The sequence below is a fragment of the Hypanus sabinus genome, chromosome 9, assembly GCF_030144855.1.
Source record: "Hypanus sabinus isolate sHypSab1 chromosome 9, sHypSab1.hap1, whole genome shotgun sequence".
Taxonomy (NCBI): Eukaryota; Metazoa; Chordata; class Chondrichthyes; order Myliobatiformes; family Dasyatidae; genus Hypanus; species Hypanus sabinus.
Genome location: NC_082714.1, coordinates 156,846,551 through 156,863,755, shown reverse-complemented (window position 1 = coordinate 156,863,755; position 17,205 = coordinate 156,846,551). Strand labels below are relative to the sequence as shown.

The 17,205-nt window shown below is 43.6% G+C and overlaps 1 long non-coding RNA gene across 1 annotated transcript; it reads left to right on the top strand.

Annotated features, from left to right (window-relative positions):
• Positions 1-303: 303 nt before the first annotated feature.
• On the top strand, positions 304-15,946 carry LOC132399946 (uncharacterized). The gene is made up of 2 exons (XR_009514145.1): positions 304-587; positions 15,653-15,946. It is a non-coding gene; the product is annotated as an uncharacterized LOC132399946 (long non-coding RNA).
• The last annotated feature ends 1,259 nt before the right edge of the window (positions 15,947-17,205 follow it).

Below are 17,205 nucleotides of genomic sequence, written 5' to 3'. Positions count from 1 at the left end.
AATCTAAACATTCTAGCTTAGTTAGACTATTGCAAAGTGTCAGCACCGTTATGCAATTAAATGTATTATACTCAATAAAAGTTAATTTCTTGTTTCTCCAAATATCTACATGATAAAAATAGCCTGAAATGGTATTTGTGTTCAACTTCAAGTGGTCTTATTATAAACAAAAAGAAATGGTGAGGAAGAAACACTTGCCAAAAAAAAGCGGTTTAGTGCAGTGATCATGGCTGGTACGGTGTACGGGAATTGCAATGATCGCCGCGCCAGCAGGGGGCGCCCATGCCCAGCGGTGCAGTGCAGGGGACCGACCGCCGTCCTCGCCATCGAAGGAAGGCCTAGTTAACAGCCTCTTATCAGCAGCTGAGTGACGGGGCTTGACCCTTGCCGTAGCGTTGTTGCCACCAGGCAGATCATTCAGTTCCCTGGCGCAGGCTGCATCTTACAGACCCGGCAGAGTAATTGGAGAGCAGGCTGCGTCACTAACGAGGTGAAGGCAGTCTGGCAGCTTGTCGGATCCGTCCACTGCGAGAGGTCGACGATTCGAAACCCTTCTGCCTGTTTGTTAGACACCTACTCATCACTCGGTGGGCATCTCTTGTCCTTGAACTTTCCTTCCACTGATGTAGCTTGCGCGATGAGGCAGGTAGTGTGGCGGCCTCATTTCAGCACACGTTAGAGTCACAGAGACGGGGCCCTTCGGCCCAGCTCGTAATGGCGACCAAAGGTGCCTCCCTGTGGCCCCATATCCCTCCAAACCTTTCCCATCCATGTTCCTGTCCAGTGTCTTTCAATGTTGTTACTGTACCTGCCTTAACCACTTCCACACACCCAACACCCTCTGCCTAGGAAAATTTGCCCCTCAGGTCTCCATTAAATCTTTGCTCTTTCCCTTTATATGCTGTCTAATTTAGACAGCACTTCACTGAGGAGAAAACAATGAGCAGTCACCTTTTTCACATTAACCGTATATCCATAACAATTACAGCACAGAAACAGGCCATCTCGGCCCTTCTAGTCTGTGCGGAACACTTACTCTCACCTAGTCCCACCAACCTGCACTCAGCCCATAACCCTCCATTCCTTTCCTGTCCATGTACCTATCCAAATTTTTTTAAATGATAAAATCAAACCTGCCTCTACCACTTCTACATTACTTAGTGTTTTATATAAGGTCATCCCTGAACCTCCTACACTCCAGGGGAAAAAGCCCTAACCTCTCCAGTCTCCTCTTAAAATGGAAGTCTTCCAATCCCTGAGACATCCCCGTAAATATTTCTCTTATGCTCATCTGATACTGCATTCACCTGTGACGTGATAATCCCTGTGGACGGCAGGCAGTTCCAGCTCGGTGGGCCCCTGGATTCAAAGTCTGTGCAACCAAGAAGTACAAGAAGGCGCAAGAGCTGGTCAGTGGGCAAGCCTGGAGTTTGGGCTTCTGTCTCAGCCCAAAACATTGACTCTTTTATTTCCTCACCACAGATGCTGCCTGGCCTGCTGAGCTCCTCCAGCATTTTGTGTGTGTGTGTTACTCAGCATTCCTACCCAGAAGTAATTTTAATTGGAGAACTGTTTAGACGAGCTGGCACAGGCATTAAGGGGCCGAAAGGCCTCCTTCTGCGCACTGCATTTCTGGAGGAAATGAAGTTCTCGGTTAAATCCACAGTTCACACAGAGACGAGGAGTGCGAACGCCCCCAAAAGGAGCCTGTGTTCTGGCAGATCGAAGTGTTAAAACCTCCATCTGCCTACATCTTCTGACAGTCCTTGCTGCCAGATTTTCCTTAATGTGTGTCAATAGAATCCCCAACGTTTTTTTCCCCAAACGCCTCTGGTAAAAGCAGATTGTGTTAAACCCTCAGGCACCAGGCAGGTAAAAGATCCGTGGGAGAATATTCTAAAAGCTACAGCACACCCTTAGTGTGTTTACACATGTTCCATAGGGAATAACACTCAAGTTTATTAGTTCTTTTAACTGTTTAAGAACCCTGCAATGATGACTAAAGACAAAGGCCTTTCTGACTGTACTGGCTGTGACAGCCCTTTGAAAGAACTCTCTATTTGGTCCTCATTCCCTGTCCTTTCAGGTCGATATGCACTTCCTCTGTTGCAGCTACAATTGACTCTGCTCTCAGCACCTCCACAGGCCTTGCTGGTAGTTGTGTGAAAAAAAGTGGTTCATCATCACACTTTCTTTGGCAAAGCTCTGCTTCCTCGCTAAACTTTGGCTGCAGGAGAAACAGGCTCTGTCTTCTTATTTTAGGTTCTCACATTTCGGAGCCATGTCTGCTCAGGGGAGAATGATCACGGCTGCTGCTGTCCCTCTAGGTGACACTGGAGTTTGAGGCCTAGTGTTCAGGCCCAGTCATTAGCAAGCCTGAAGCTAGAGGGCTTGATTTCAGGCCCTCAATCATTGTCATCGGCGAGTCCTGGGTCAATACCGATGGTAGAAGCTCAGAGACTGATCCGGACATTGCGGCCCAACAGCTGGAGGCCCAAGCCTATAAATCTCTGTTCTGGAGAAGTTGAAGGCCTAATGTCTGCACGTTCACTAGTCCACCGAAGGCTGGAGAATGAACATGGACACTCTGGGGTTGGAGGACTGTGTGTGTGTGTGAGGAATGGAGTTTGTTTTGCTATTGTTTTGTTGCTTGTTGTGTTTTGTGTTGTTCTACCGAGCATTGTAGGTATGCTAGGTTGGCACCTGTTTATCTGGTGAGATTTGTGGGCTGCCCCAGCATAGCCTCAGGTGGGTGTCAATGCAAATGGCGCATTTCACTCTGTAATTCGATATACACGTGACATCTAAATTTGAGTCTTGAATCTTGAAGTGTACCTGGGGCGGTTGTTGTTTATGTGATGTGTGACAGGGATGCTATTTTTCATTTTAGCTGTTATACCTTTGCCAGGAGCGAAATGGTCCATTAATTACTGCGCTTTGTACATTGTGCTTGTTACTTCCTGAAGAATGTGGCTGATTGACGTGGGTGTTGGATGCTGCCCAGCTGGTGCTGTGCCAGAGCAGATCGGGAGCCTGATGTTTGGGAGCTTCACTGCCCGCTTTGCTCCGCGGCAGATGGCAAGTGCAGCTGTGCACCAGTTGTTCGAGCAAAAGCCTTGGGAGTAGGCAGGGAGGGCACCTCAAGCGTCTACCAGTTCCTCTCCAACTCACTGCACGCCCTTTCCAGGCTTCCCTCCTAGATTACTTGGATGAAGAGGTGGAGGGCTAGGTTAGGAAGTTTGCAAATGACACGAAGGTTGGTGGATTTGCAGATGGTGCTGAGGGTTGTCGTAGGTAGCAGCTCTAAATCAAAACTATTGGAACTCTTTTGGGAGATGCTCCCAAGAAGCTTGAGATACATTTTTGATGAGGCTTCCCTTCGTGCTTTGCTTGTAGAGCATCAGGGTGTTCCTTTAAGATGGGAGGCCATTTGTCCCAATATATCTGCGTCAATCCTTTGAAAGAACCAGGTAATTTAACCTTAGAGTCATAGAGCACTACAGCACAACAACATCTAGTCTGTGCTGAACTGTTATTCTACCTAGTCGTATTTGACATACTTCAAGATCATAGCCACCATACCCCTCCTGTCCTGTACTTACCCAAACATAAAAACACAGAAAACCTACAGCACAATACAGGCCCTTCGGCCCACAATACTGTGCCGAACATGTACTTACTTTAGTAATTACCTAGGGTTACCCATAGCCCTCTATTTTTCTACTTCTCTCTAATATTGCAACTGAACTCATATCTACCACTTCTGCTGGCAGCATTTTCCACATCCTCACCATCCTCTGAGTGAAGAAGTTCCCCTCATATTCCCCTTAAATATTTCACCTTTCACGCTCAACTAGTTCTAGTCTCACCCAACCTCAGTGAAAACAGCCTGTTTGCATTTAGCCTATCAGAATCAGAATCAGGTTTATTATCACCGGCATGTGACGTGAAATTTGTTAACTTAGCAGCAGCAGTTCAATGCAATACATAATCTAGCAGAAAAAAATATTTTTAAAAAAATCAATTACATTTATTGAATAGATCTTTAAAAAAATGTACAAAACAGTAATACCATATATTTAAAAAACACTCATAATTTTGTATATCTTCATCAAATCTCCCCTGAGTCTCCTACATTCCAGGGAATGAAGTCCAAAACTATTCAACCTTCCCCTATAACTCCATTCCTCAAGACCTAGCAACTTCCTTGCAAAGTTTCTCTGTACTTTTTCAATCTTATGGATATCTTAAATGATATTTTGTTTTGATTTTTCTCATGGACCAACAAATTCATCTCCATTAAACACTTAGCCAATTCCCTTTTGAAAAATATTCTTGAAACTTTTCAGCAGATGATATCCAGCTCCTTAGATTGTTGTAGGATTTATTTTTGTTTGGTTGCCAATTATTATCAGTAGGAATGTCCATAAAACCATAACGTGTAGGAGCAGAGTTAGGTCAACCAGTCCATCAGGTCAGCTCTATGATTGAGTCCTTCTGACCTGCTTGCGCAAGGAGGAGCTGCGATACCTAGGGCAGACCATTAATTTGCCACCCTCCCCTAGATCACTTGAAACTTCCTGGACTGAGGGTTTACGGGTAGGTTTGCCTCCATAGTGCACAGAATGGTCCATTTCATCGTCTCACTCCCTGCCATTTTACCCCCCCCCCCCCAACCCTGCTGGTTGCTTCCAAAAGCCTTTTGTTTCCATGGACACCCTGAGGTGGAGAATGGAGTTGATGACATCACGGTCACCACCAGTCACAGTAACCATGGTGATACTGTTTTATTTACAATATCAAATTAATCTTCTTGTAAGATATACTAATAAACAGCCTGAACATGAAACTGTAATTGTGGCCAGCACTGGGTAACAACTTTATTAGGTGGAGCGAATCTAAAGGCTTTTTAAACCAAGTTTCTCATCGAGGGCCAAAGGTAAATCCCTCTATAAAACCCACCTTTTACAGTATTGTAAAGACCCTTTCAGAATCAGAATCAATCTTAATATCACTGACATATGTTGTGAAATTTGTTGTTTTGCGACAGAATTACAGTACAATATGTAAGTACAATAAATTATATTAAGAAATATATATAATATTTCTTATTGTAATGTATTGAAATGTTTAACAATATATGTATAAAATTGATTAATTAAGTATAACAGAAAGCAAGAATAGCGAGGTAACATTCTTGGGTTGGTCCATTGTCTGTTCAGAAATTTGATGGTGGAGGGGAAGAAGCGGTTTCTAAATCATAGTGTGTGTCTTTAGGCTCCTGTTTCTCCCTGAGAGTAGTCATAAGAAGAGAGCATGTCCTAGGTGGTGAGTACCTTTAATAATGGATGATGTCTTTTTGAGGCAATGCTTTTTGAAGATATCCATGATGGTTGGGAGGCGAGTTCCAATGATGGAGCTTGCTGAATTTGCAGCCCTCCGCAGCATTTTCCGATCCTGTGTGGTGGCCCCTCTATACCAGACAGTGATGCAACCAGTTAGAGTGCATTCCACAGTCAACTGTAGAAATGTATGAGGGTCTTTGGTGACATACTAAATCTCCTCAAACTCCTAATTAAATATATCTGCGTTATGCGCCCTTTGCAATTGCATCAATATGTTGGGCCCAGGATAGATCTTCGTGCAGTCGATGTTTCGGGCCAAAGCCCTTCGGCAGGACTGGAGAAAAAAAAGCTGAGGAGTAGATTTGAAAGGGGAGGGGAGAGAGAAATGCTGGGCAATAGGTGAAACTTGGAGGGTGAGGGATGAATCAAAGAGCTAGGAAGTTGATTGGTGAAAGAGACAGAAGGCCATGTGGAAGAAAGAAAAAGGAATGGCGGGCAAGGAGATAACATGAGAGAGAGACAAGGGGATAGAAAATAGTGAAGTGGGGGGAGGTATTGTGGAAGTTTGAGAAATCAATGTTTACGTCATCAGGTTGCGGGCTACCCAAACGGAATATAAGGTGTTGCTCCTCCAACCTAAGTGTGCCCTTATCCCGACAATAGAGGAGGCCATGGGTGGACATATCGGAATGGGAATGGGAAGTGGAATTAAAATGGGTTTTCACTCTTGTTCTGGTGGACAGAGTGTAGGTGCTCGGCAAAGAGGTCTCCCAATCTACGTTGGGTCTCACTGATATACAGGAAGCCACACCGAGAACACCAAATGCAGTTTATGACCCCAACAGACTCACAAGTGAAGTGTTGCCTCACCTGGAAGGACTGGGGCCCTGAATGGTAGTGAGGGAGGAGGTGTAGGGGCAGGTGTATCCTTGCAAGCAGAACAAGTGCTACACCTCCTCCCTCACTACCTTTCAGTCCTTTCAGGTGAGGCAACACTTCCAGTAATGCCTCCCCCCACCCCCCCCACCATTTCGCATCCCCTTTTCCCTCTCTCATGTTATCTGTTTGCCTGCCCATCGCCTCCTCTGGTGCTCCTCCCCAACCTTTTTTTCTTTCTTCCATGGCCTCTGTCTCTTTCAGCAATCCACTTCCTAGCACTTACCTCCATCCCTCCCTCTCCAAGATTCACCTGTTGCCTGGCGTGTGTCTCTCCCCTCCCCCAACCTTTCAAATCTACTCCTCTGCTTTTTTTCTCCAGTCCTAACAAGGGAATTTGGCCCAAAACATGGACTGTACTTTTCTCCACAGATGCTGTCAGGCCTGCTGAGTTCCTCCAGCATATTGTGTGTGTTGCTAAAATAACTGGAGGATCAGTTTTATTTGCCACATATACGTCACAACATACGGTGAAATGTGTTGTTTGTGTCGCCATATTTCTGGCGCCCACAGCTTACTAACCCTAAGGAAGAAGAAGAATAGCCCTTAACTCGGCAGTGGAATTATCAGGGCACCATCATGACGGTGTTTACGTAGCAAGCTATTCTTGTTTTTATGAAGCCAAGTTGCTAGCTCGACGCTCAACCCGACTTGGATTCGAACTCGGGAGCCTTTGCTCCGGAGTCCGGCGCTGATATTATTGCGCCATCAAGCGGGACATACTAACCTTAAATGTACATCTTTGAACTGTGAGAGGAAGTGCGAACAGACAGAGGAAATGCTCACATTCACGGGATGAGCATAACAAACTTTATAAACAGCAGTGGAATCTCAGCCCCAATCTTACAGGAGGCGTTGAAAAGTGTTGAGCTAACCGTTACACTACCGTGCTGCCTGTGTGGTGTGCTTGTTCAGTTTTTAGCAGATCTGAGTGCAAAAACCTATGCCTACTTTCTTCTTGTATGGCCTCTCAGACAGACAGACAGATCCCATTAGAAATCATTCAGAAAATGTTTAGCTCATGTGGTCGATGGTTGGGTTGAGCTACTCTCCAATCTTGGTAACTCACTTGCAAACATTTTGTCACATCATCAGTACGCTGTAATGGGATCCCAGTCAGACCCCATTAGGTTTATTTTCCAACATGGCACTTCTTCCCCCCCCCCCTCCAAGATTGGGGAATCAAGAACGAGAGGGCATAGGTTTAAAGTGAGAGGGGAGAGATTGAATAGGAACCTAGAGGACAATTTTTTCACCGGAGGGGTGGTCAGTTTATGGAAGGACCTCCGCAGGAAGTGATTGAGGCGGGTGAAGTAACAATACTTAAAAAGGACAGTACGTGAACAGAAAAAAATTAGAACAGGGGTTCCCAACCTGTGGTCTGCTGCTTAAAGTATCGGTCAATGGCATTAAAAAAGGTTGAGAGCTCCTAGTTTAGAGGGATATTGGGCCCAATGCTAACAAATGAGACTAGCTTTGATGGGCAGCAGACACAAATGCTGGAGGAACTCAGCACCATCTACGAAGAGGAATAACCAGTCGATGTTTCAGGCCAAGACCATGTTGAATGGATGCTCCCTGAGTTCTTCTAGTGTTTTGTGTGTGTTACTCCGGATTTCCAGCATCTGCAGATTTTCTCGTGTTTGTGGCTTTCAATCACCTGTCACGTTGTACACTTCCCCCTCCCTCACCTTCTTATTCTGGCTTCTACCCCCTTCCTTTCCAGTCCTGATGAAGGGTCTCAGCCCGAAACATTGTCTGTTTAGTTTCCTCCATAGATACCCTCCATGTACATCGAAACCTACAGTGAAACGCAGCGTTTACGTCAAATCAGCGAGTGTGGCGTTGGGCCTCCTGCGATTGTTGCTACACTTCCACTGCCAACTTAGCATGCCCACAGATCACTAACCACACCTTTGAAATGTGGGAGGAAACCAGAGCGCCCAGAGGAAACCCACACAGTCAAAGGGAGAACATGCAAATTCCTTACAGGCAGCGGCAGGAATTGAACCCAGGTTGCTGATGTGGTGATAGTGTTAGGTTAATCTATATGTTTTTGGAGCTGAGAAGCAGTATTTCAGAGTAATGCCGAGCAGATAAATGGCAGATGGAATTTAATTCTGAAAAATGTGAGGAGGTTTATTATTGGGAGAGTTAAATCAGTTGGCCAGTACACAATGAATGAATGGTTGGAATTTAGGAAGTATTGTGGAACAGTGGGACCTTGGTGCACATGCTTAAGGATCCCAGGAGGAGGCAGCAGCGGTACAGAAGAAAGCAAACTGGATAAGTGCATTCATTAGATGAGGCATCGAGTATAAGCAAGGAGTTATTTTGGGGGTTAACATATTCACTTTTGGTAACTACAACTATGGGAAAGATGTGTTTCCACAGGAAGGATGTGATTGCACTGGAGGGGATGCAGAGAAGATTCACCAGGATATTGCCTGGGGTGGAGTTTTACAGTTATTAAGAGAGGCTGGAGAATCTAGGGTAGTATATTTCAGAACAGGGAAGTCTGAGATGGTGGAGGGGAGTGTGGGAATCTAATTGAGGTTTACAATATTATGATGAACGGTTTAGGGTCCCTTACCTAAAAAATGGAAGTGCTGCCAATGGACAATGTCCAGAGGAGGACTCTGGATTCATGAGAATAATCCCTGTTATGAAAAGGATTAATGTGTGAGGTGTACTTGATAGCTCTGGGCTTCTGCCCACTGGAGTTTAGAGCTCAATGAAACTGATCAAGTACTGAAAGGCCTAGATAGAGTTGACGTGGTGAGAATGTTTCCTAGAGTGGGGGCACAGCCTCAGAATCAAAGAGCATCCCTTCAGATTAGGGATGAGGAGGAATTTCTTTATCCAGAGAGTTGTGAATCTGGAATTCATTTCCATAGATGCTGTGGATGCCAAATCATGGGGAGGTTGACAGGATCTTGATTAGTAAGAGTGTCAAAGATTACTGGAAGAAGATAGAATGCAATTGAGAGAGAAAATAAATCAGACATGATGAAATGATACAGCAGATTCAATGGGTTGAATGGACCAAATGGCCTTGTCCTCCTCCTATGTCTTATGTTCTTATGGCCGTTGTTAGGCTGAGAAATTTCTGCATGTAGCACTGGGGTCAAAAAACAAAATTCACAGGGTGGGATTTTCAGAGAGGATTGGAGGAAGAATTACTTTCACTTAGATGGTGCATAGAATACGAAGGGGAGTTGCAAGGGGATATTCCCACATTTAGAATTTTTTGGATGAGCTTATGAAATGTTGTAACTTAGAAGGCTGGGAAACTGGATTGGTATATAAGGAAGTGTTGTGGAAAGCTGGAATCAGAAGAGAGATGATACCATCAGGAAAAGGCAGCTGGGATTTCGGGGATGTACTGATGACAGAGAAACTCTTGCAGTGACAGGAAAAATTGATGAAGTTGCGGTCAACAGTGTATGATGTTCAAGGGATGGACAGGCAAAGGTTTTGAAGAGCTTTTTAGAACTATTCAGATGGAAGACCATATCATCCAAATCATAACACTCAGCATGTAATGATGATGATGATATCAAGTATCTAGTATAGGCATGGTGGGTTGAAGTGCCTGTTTCTATGCTGCCTGACTCTATGACAATATTATGCCAGATAATAAAATCAATATTATTCCAAGGGCTAAATATCTCTTTAAGAATATTAAAAGAACTATTGTTTCAAAGGAGTAAATATTTCTTTTAGCATATTAATTGGACAGTTATGCAGATAAAGGCAATACCTCATAAGAATATTAACTGAGCAACTATTATAAGGAAGTATATATTTCTTTAAGAATATTAATGAATAATTATTCCAAGGAAATGTTCCTTTAAGAATATTAAATGGTCAACTATTGTAAGGAAGTACAATCATTCCAAGGTAGGAAGCATCTCTTTAAGAATTTAATTTTGTTATTGACATACAACAGTGCAAAATAGGCCCTTCGAGCCACACGGCTCAGCAATCCCGCAATTTAACCCTACCCTAATCACAGGACAATTTACAATGAGCAATTAACCCCACCAACCAGTACATCTTTGGAACGAGGGAGGAAGCCCACGCGGTCACGGGGAGAATGTGCAAACTCCTTATAGGCGGTGGCAGGAATTGAACCTGTGCTAACCACTAGGCTTCTGGGCTGCCCTAAGAATATTAAATGGACAACTATCCTAAGGATTTAACTTTTCCTTTAAGAATTAGTCAGAGGAAGAAATATTCCTTTAAGAATATTAATCGGGCATCTATTTGTAAGGAAGTAAATATCCCTTTTAAGAATGCTCATCAGAGAATTATCTGGAGGAGATACTCCTTTGAGAATATTAATAGGGTAACTACTGTAAGGAATATCTATCCCTTTAAGAACACTAATAGGACAATGATTCGGAGGGAGTAAATATCCCTTTAAGATCACATAGGCTCCTAGCATGTATGTGAATTCCAAAATAGCTGCCAGCTGGCTTCCTACTGAAGTGAGACAGTCACCATGGAAACGGCGCAGTGCAGGTGATAGCATTGAAGATGCAGCAGCATTGTTTAGGTAGCAGAGGAGAAGGAAGGTGATTTGAATGCACCACAATTAATTAGCACTGAATCAGATGGTGGCTCTTCCTGGTATTAGCAGAATTTCAGCTGTGGAGGCTCTGCACTGCGGACGGGGGAGATATCAGTGGGCGTGTTGTTGTTGCTTGAGTTCTGGTTAATATTTTCCGTGTTGTTCCCTCTCCTGCTTATTTCCCCTGGTCCTCTCCCCGCCACCAGTGCAAGGCGGTGGCTCCAAGCGAGTTATTCCATCCAGGAGAGGGGCAGCTCCATCCTACATGGATCAATTTCCAACTGGAATTCCAGATTCGAGTCCGGTATAGGAATGCTTTATAAGGCATTAGTCAGATCGCACTTGGGGTATTGTGAGGAGTTTTGGGCCCCAAATCTGAGACTCGATGGAGAGGGTCCAGAGCAGGTTCATCCTGATAATGAAAGGTTTAATGTATGAGGAGCGTTTGATGGCTCTGAGTCTTTACTCATTGGAGTTTAGAAGAATGAGGAGTGATCTCATTGAAACCTATTGGACACTGAAAGGCTTAGATAGAGCAGGCTTAGAGAATAGGATTCCTGTAGTGCGGGAGTCTAGGACTAGAGGATACAGTCTCAAAATAGAAGGATGTCATTTAGAACAGAAATGAGGAGTAATTTCATTAGCCAGAGGGTGTTGAATCTATGGAATTCATGCCACAGGTGGCTGTGGAGGTCAAGTCATTGGGTGTATTTAAAGTGGAGGTTGATAGAATCTTGATTAGTAGAGGCGTCAAAGGTTGCAAAGAGAAGGTAGCAACTGGGGTTAAGAGGAGTAAGGAGTTGGCTATGATGGAATGGTGGAGAAATGGGCCAGATAGCTTAATTCTTTACCTGTGTCTCAGGGACTTATGATCCAAGCGCATTTCACCCCCTGTTTCTACTCTATCAATGACTGTAAGAATTTCAAAGATGCCCTCAGCCCTTTCCTGACAGACCTTTCTATACCCTTGGTTCTTTGGAGCCATGCCTGTAATTAGCTGAAAACAAAAGCAGAAAATGCAAGACACGCTCAGTAGGTCAGGCAGCATCTGTGGAGAGGGAGGTGGAGATAACATTTCAGATAGAGGATTTTCACCAGAATTTTGGTGTTGGTATTTATTTATTAGACCATAAGGCAAAGGAGCAGAGTTAGACCATTTGTCCTATAGGGTCTGCTCTGCCGTTTCACCATGACTGATTTATTTTTCCTCTCAACCCCATTCTCCTGCCTTCTTGCTATAACTTTTGACACCCTAATTAATCAACAACCAATCAATCTCTGCTTTAAGTATAATCATTGACTTGGCCTCCACAGCCGCCTGTGGCAATGAATTCCACAGATTCGCCACCCTCTGGCTAAGGAAGGGTCTCAGCCAGAAACGTCCACTGTACTCTGTTCCATAGCTGCTGCCTGGCCGGCTGAGTTCCTCCAGCATCTTGTTTGTGTTGTAAAGAAATTCCTCCTCATCTCTGATCTGGAGGGATGTTGTCACATGTACTGAGATTCAGTGATCTGCTTGTGTGCCAACCAAGCTGTCCACGCCATACATTATTACACTGTGGTACTAAAAGGAAAATAATGCAAAATGCTGCAGAGAAGGAATGGCATTGATAATTAATATTATCCCGGGGACAAATGGGATATTCCGTAGGGCAGCAGAAGAAGAGATTGCAGCATGTTTGGCGATGATCTTTTTGGAGTAGCACCAAATGATTGGACGGTGGCAAATGTTCTTCCTTTGTTCAAGAAAAGTAATGGAGATAATCCTGGGAATTATAGACCATTGTGTTTCACATCACTGGTGGGCAAACTATTGGAACAGATTCTTTATGAGCTTTTGGAGAAGCAAAGTCTGATTAGGATAGTCAGTATGGGTTTGTGAGGGGCAGATCATAACTCACCAGTTTGATTAGATTCTTCAAGGAAGTGACTAAGCAAATTGTTGAAGATGGAACCAGACACCAAACACTCCAGCAAGCTTCAACAGATGGACAGTTGAATGTGCCCTGACTGGTTTCATTGTGGTCTGGCATAACAATTCAAATGCACAGGAGTGTAAGAGGCAGCAGAGAGTAGTGGATTCTGCCCAGTACATCAGAGGCAATATCCTCCCCACCATCAGTAGTATCTACAGGGCCTCAAGAGGGCAACATCTATTGTCAAAGATTCCCACTGTCCAGGCCAGGCCATCTTTTCACAGCTACTATGAGGCCGGAGGTACAGAAGCCTGACATCCAACAGCATTGGTTCAAGAACAGCTACTTCCCTTCAACTATATGATTCTTGAACCAACCTGCACAACCCTAATAACTACGATTACTTTGATTACTTGACACAACAATGAAGTCGGCTTTTATTTTGTTCTGCTTGTGTTCTTTCTTGTAGTGTTTGCATATAATTTGTGTTCTTCTTGTGAATGTTGCATATATGAGAGTTGCGACAGTGCTGCAAGTGAATACACGTACTTGTGCCGATGACAATAAACTCAACTTTGACAGACTGCATATATTTTTGGGATATGGAAGAAAATCAGAGCATTCACAGGAATGTTGTTGTGTATTTACTATTTCAGCAATATTTGAGTAATCTTGTCTGTATTTTGATTAAGCATTCTTGATCATTTAAATTATTTGTTATGGGTTATACGTATAAATATATGAATTGCATATGTCATCACACTACCATGTGATACATGCAAGCCTTGCTGAAAATAACCTCAAAGTTAAGCCTGCATCGCTGATCTCCCATGTCTTCCTTTTAAATTAGTTTTGAAGTTACAAAATATAACAAAACCCATGTGTTCACTGGGTGTACATGCAAACTCCACACGGAGAGCACCAGGGATCGAGAATGAACCCTTGTGTACAGGCTGTGCATCCCCAAGCTTCACAGCAGAGAGGGTGCTGGTGATGCGAGTGGGAACAATGACCATAGAAAGAAGCTCAAAGGCTGCAGTTCTGAAGAATGGCGGGGGGGGGGGGGGGTTGTCTCATAGAAACCTAACAAATATTGAAAGGCCTAGATAGAGTGGATGTGGAGAGGATGTTTCTTATACTGGGGGAGTCTAGGACCGGGGTACAGGCTCAGAGTAGAAGGACATCCCTTTAAAATTGAGATGAGGAATTTTTTTGCCTGTGGGTGGTGAATCTGTGGAACTCATTGCTACAGATGGCTGTGGAGATGACTTCAAAAGAAAAAAAGATTAGTTTTATTTGTCACATGTACGTCGGGACGCGCAGTGAAACGAGTCCGAGGATGTGTTGGTCATTGACACAAACAACTGCAAGTGCCAGAATGCTTCCAGTTCCAACATAGCATGCTCACAATTTACTAACCCTAATCCCAACTGTATGTCTTTGGAATGTGGGAGGAAACTGGAGCAGCTGGAGAAAATCCAGGCAGTCAGTTTGTAGAATTGAACACAGCTTGATTGTATTGTAAAGTGTTATGCTAACCACTACACTATCAGAGATCAATATAGTTTCTTGATTAATAAGTGTGTCAAAGGTTATGGGGAGAAGGTGGGAGAATGGGGCTGAGAGGGAAACAAATCAGTTGTGATCAAAGGTTGGGGCCAACTTGAAGGGCTAAATGGTCTAATTCTGCTCCTATGTCACATGGTCTTATAGATTCCAAAATGTGTGTGATGGGCCAAATGGCCTCCTGTGGACTAACTCTCTGCGATTTCCTCTGATCAGTTTACTACCTGAGCGCTCAAAAGAATAAGGCATGGGAGAGAGAGGGAAGCACCAGAGAGACATTGTGTAATGATCAAAAAACCAATTGTTTGGAATCAATTGACATTGGCTAGTGTCTCAGAGCTGGGTGTGCCTGCACTTGTCCCTGGCCCTCTTTCTCTGCCACCTGTCCCATCCCACTCCCACGGCACTCCACCCTTGCCATTCCCAACATCCTTTGCTCCCAGCAGATTTACAAACTCGCTCTCTGCTCCAGACTGACAAATACAGTACTGTGCCAAAACCTTGGGCATGCTAGCTATATATATAAACCTAAGACCTTTGCACAATACTGTGTAATTAAAAAGTAAATTAAATATGTAAATAAAGTAGTGAGGTAGTGTACATGGGTTCATTGTCTACTCAGAAATCTGATAGCAGAAGGGAAGAAGCTGTTCCTGAAGCATTGAGTGTGTGTCTTCAGGCTCTTGTACCTTCTCCTTGATAGTAATATTGAGAGGAGGGCGTGTCCTGGGTGATAGTGGTCCTTAATGATAGATGCTGCCTTTTTGAGGCATCCTGTTTTGAAGGCGTCTTCGTTGCTGGGGAGGCTAGTGCTCATGATGGAGTGGCTGAGTTTACACTTTCTGCAGCTTTTTCCAATCCTGTGCCATCATAGTCCGTACTAGATAGTGAAGCAACCAGTTAAAATACTCTCCATGGTACATCTGTAGACATGTGTGAGTCTTTGGTGACTTATCAATCCTCCTCAAACCCTAATGCAAGAGTTCCCAACCTGAGGTCCACAGACCCCTTGGGAAATGGTAGAAAAGGCTGAGAACCCTTGTCCTATTGAAGTATGGGTGATGTTGTGCCATCTTTGTAATTGCATCACTATGTTGGGCCCAGGATAGATCTTCAGAGATGTTGACACCCAGGAACTTGTGCTATTCCTGTGTTATTTGAGTTAGTGCTAACTCCTGTTTCTGAGCAAGTTTACAACATCCTATTCTGATTCAAGAAATTGGAGAGGTATAAATAGAAATTTCTGGAAATAACTTTGTCAAAAGTAAAAAAAATTTCTAGACCTGAAATGTTATCTTTTTCTCTGCCAACAGATGGAGCCTGACCTGTTCCTACAACATATGGATTCGTTTTCAAGGCCTCGTCATTTCATGCACTCAATATTGATCGCTTATTTATTTATTATTATTATTATGATTTGCTTTTCTTTATTGTATTTGCACAGTTCATTGTCATTTACAGATTGGTTGTTAATCGGTATTGTGTGTGCTTTTTCATTGTTTCTATTGTGTTTTACTGTGAAAGCCCATAAGAAAATGAGTTTCAGGGCAGTATATCATGACATATATGGATTTTGAGAATAAATTTACTTTGAGATTTGAAATTTACTTTGAACTTTTTGAGTGTTTCCATCATTTTCTGTTTCTACTTTAGATTTCCAGCGTCTGCATATTTTTTAATGATTACCAGGAACCAGAGAGGACTGAGTTATATTGGTGAGGCTGTGGTGTCATCCAACATAAAATGCAACCCACCCCTTAGATCAGACACTAGAGGGGTTTCCAGCCTTCAATCTGTTATATATTTGTTTAGCAATTTTATGTTTGCAGGATATCCTTGTTAATACAGCCTGCTGATTGGCAGAAGCCTCCTGTCAAATATTTGACAATTGGTAAGCTAGCATTTATCTATTTTGTTTGCAGAGTCACAGAGCAATACAGCACAAGTATAGGCCATTTGGCCCAACCAATGCATGCCGATGTTGGTGCCCACGCAGCTAGTTCCATCTTCTTGTGTCAGCCCTTATCCCTAAGCCTCGCCCCTCCACAAACAGAACCTGTTCAAGTGCTTCAGAATCAGAATCAGAACCAGATTCAATATCACTAGCGTATTCCATGAAATATGTTGTCTTTGTGGCAGCAGAACAGTGCAACACATGAAACTGCAAATTACAACAAGAAATATGTATATAAAAATTAAGTTAAATAAGTAGTGCAATAAGAGAGCAAAAAAATAGCGAGGTAGTGTACATGAGTTTATTGTCCATTCGGAAATCTGATGGCTGTGGGAAAAGAGCTGTTCCTGAAACATTGAGTTTGTGGCTTCAGGCTCCTGTACCTCCCCCTCGATGGTAGCATTGAGAAGAAGGCATGTCCTGGGTGACAGACGTAAATGATATAAATGTACCTGCCTGAACCATTTACTCTGGTGAGTATATGGTGAATTCTATATACTCATGTTCTCTGCTTGAAAAAGTTGCCCCTCAAGTCCATTTTCCCTTCTCACTCTAAATCTATGCCCCCCCTTGTTTTGGACTCCTCTATTTCATACTGTGACCATCACCTTAATTGTGTTTGTCATGATTACATGTAACATGCTGTAATGTTTCAGTGCTAATGTTTGGGTTATGACTAGAGATAACGAGGCTTTGGAATGCAGGGGCTATCCAATGTTCTTTCTTGTGAGTCTGGAAGAAAGATTTTTGTGGGGTTTTTGTTGGAGAGAGAAGAAGAAGGGAGACGCATGTGGAGAAAGCTGGTAGACCACTGGACGGAGTGGACTGGGAGCGAGGGTCCAAAGTTCAGCGATGCTCGGAGGAGGTCAATGGTTGACAAATGGCTGACGAAATTGAGCTCCAATTTGCACT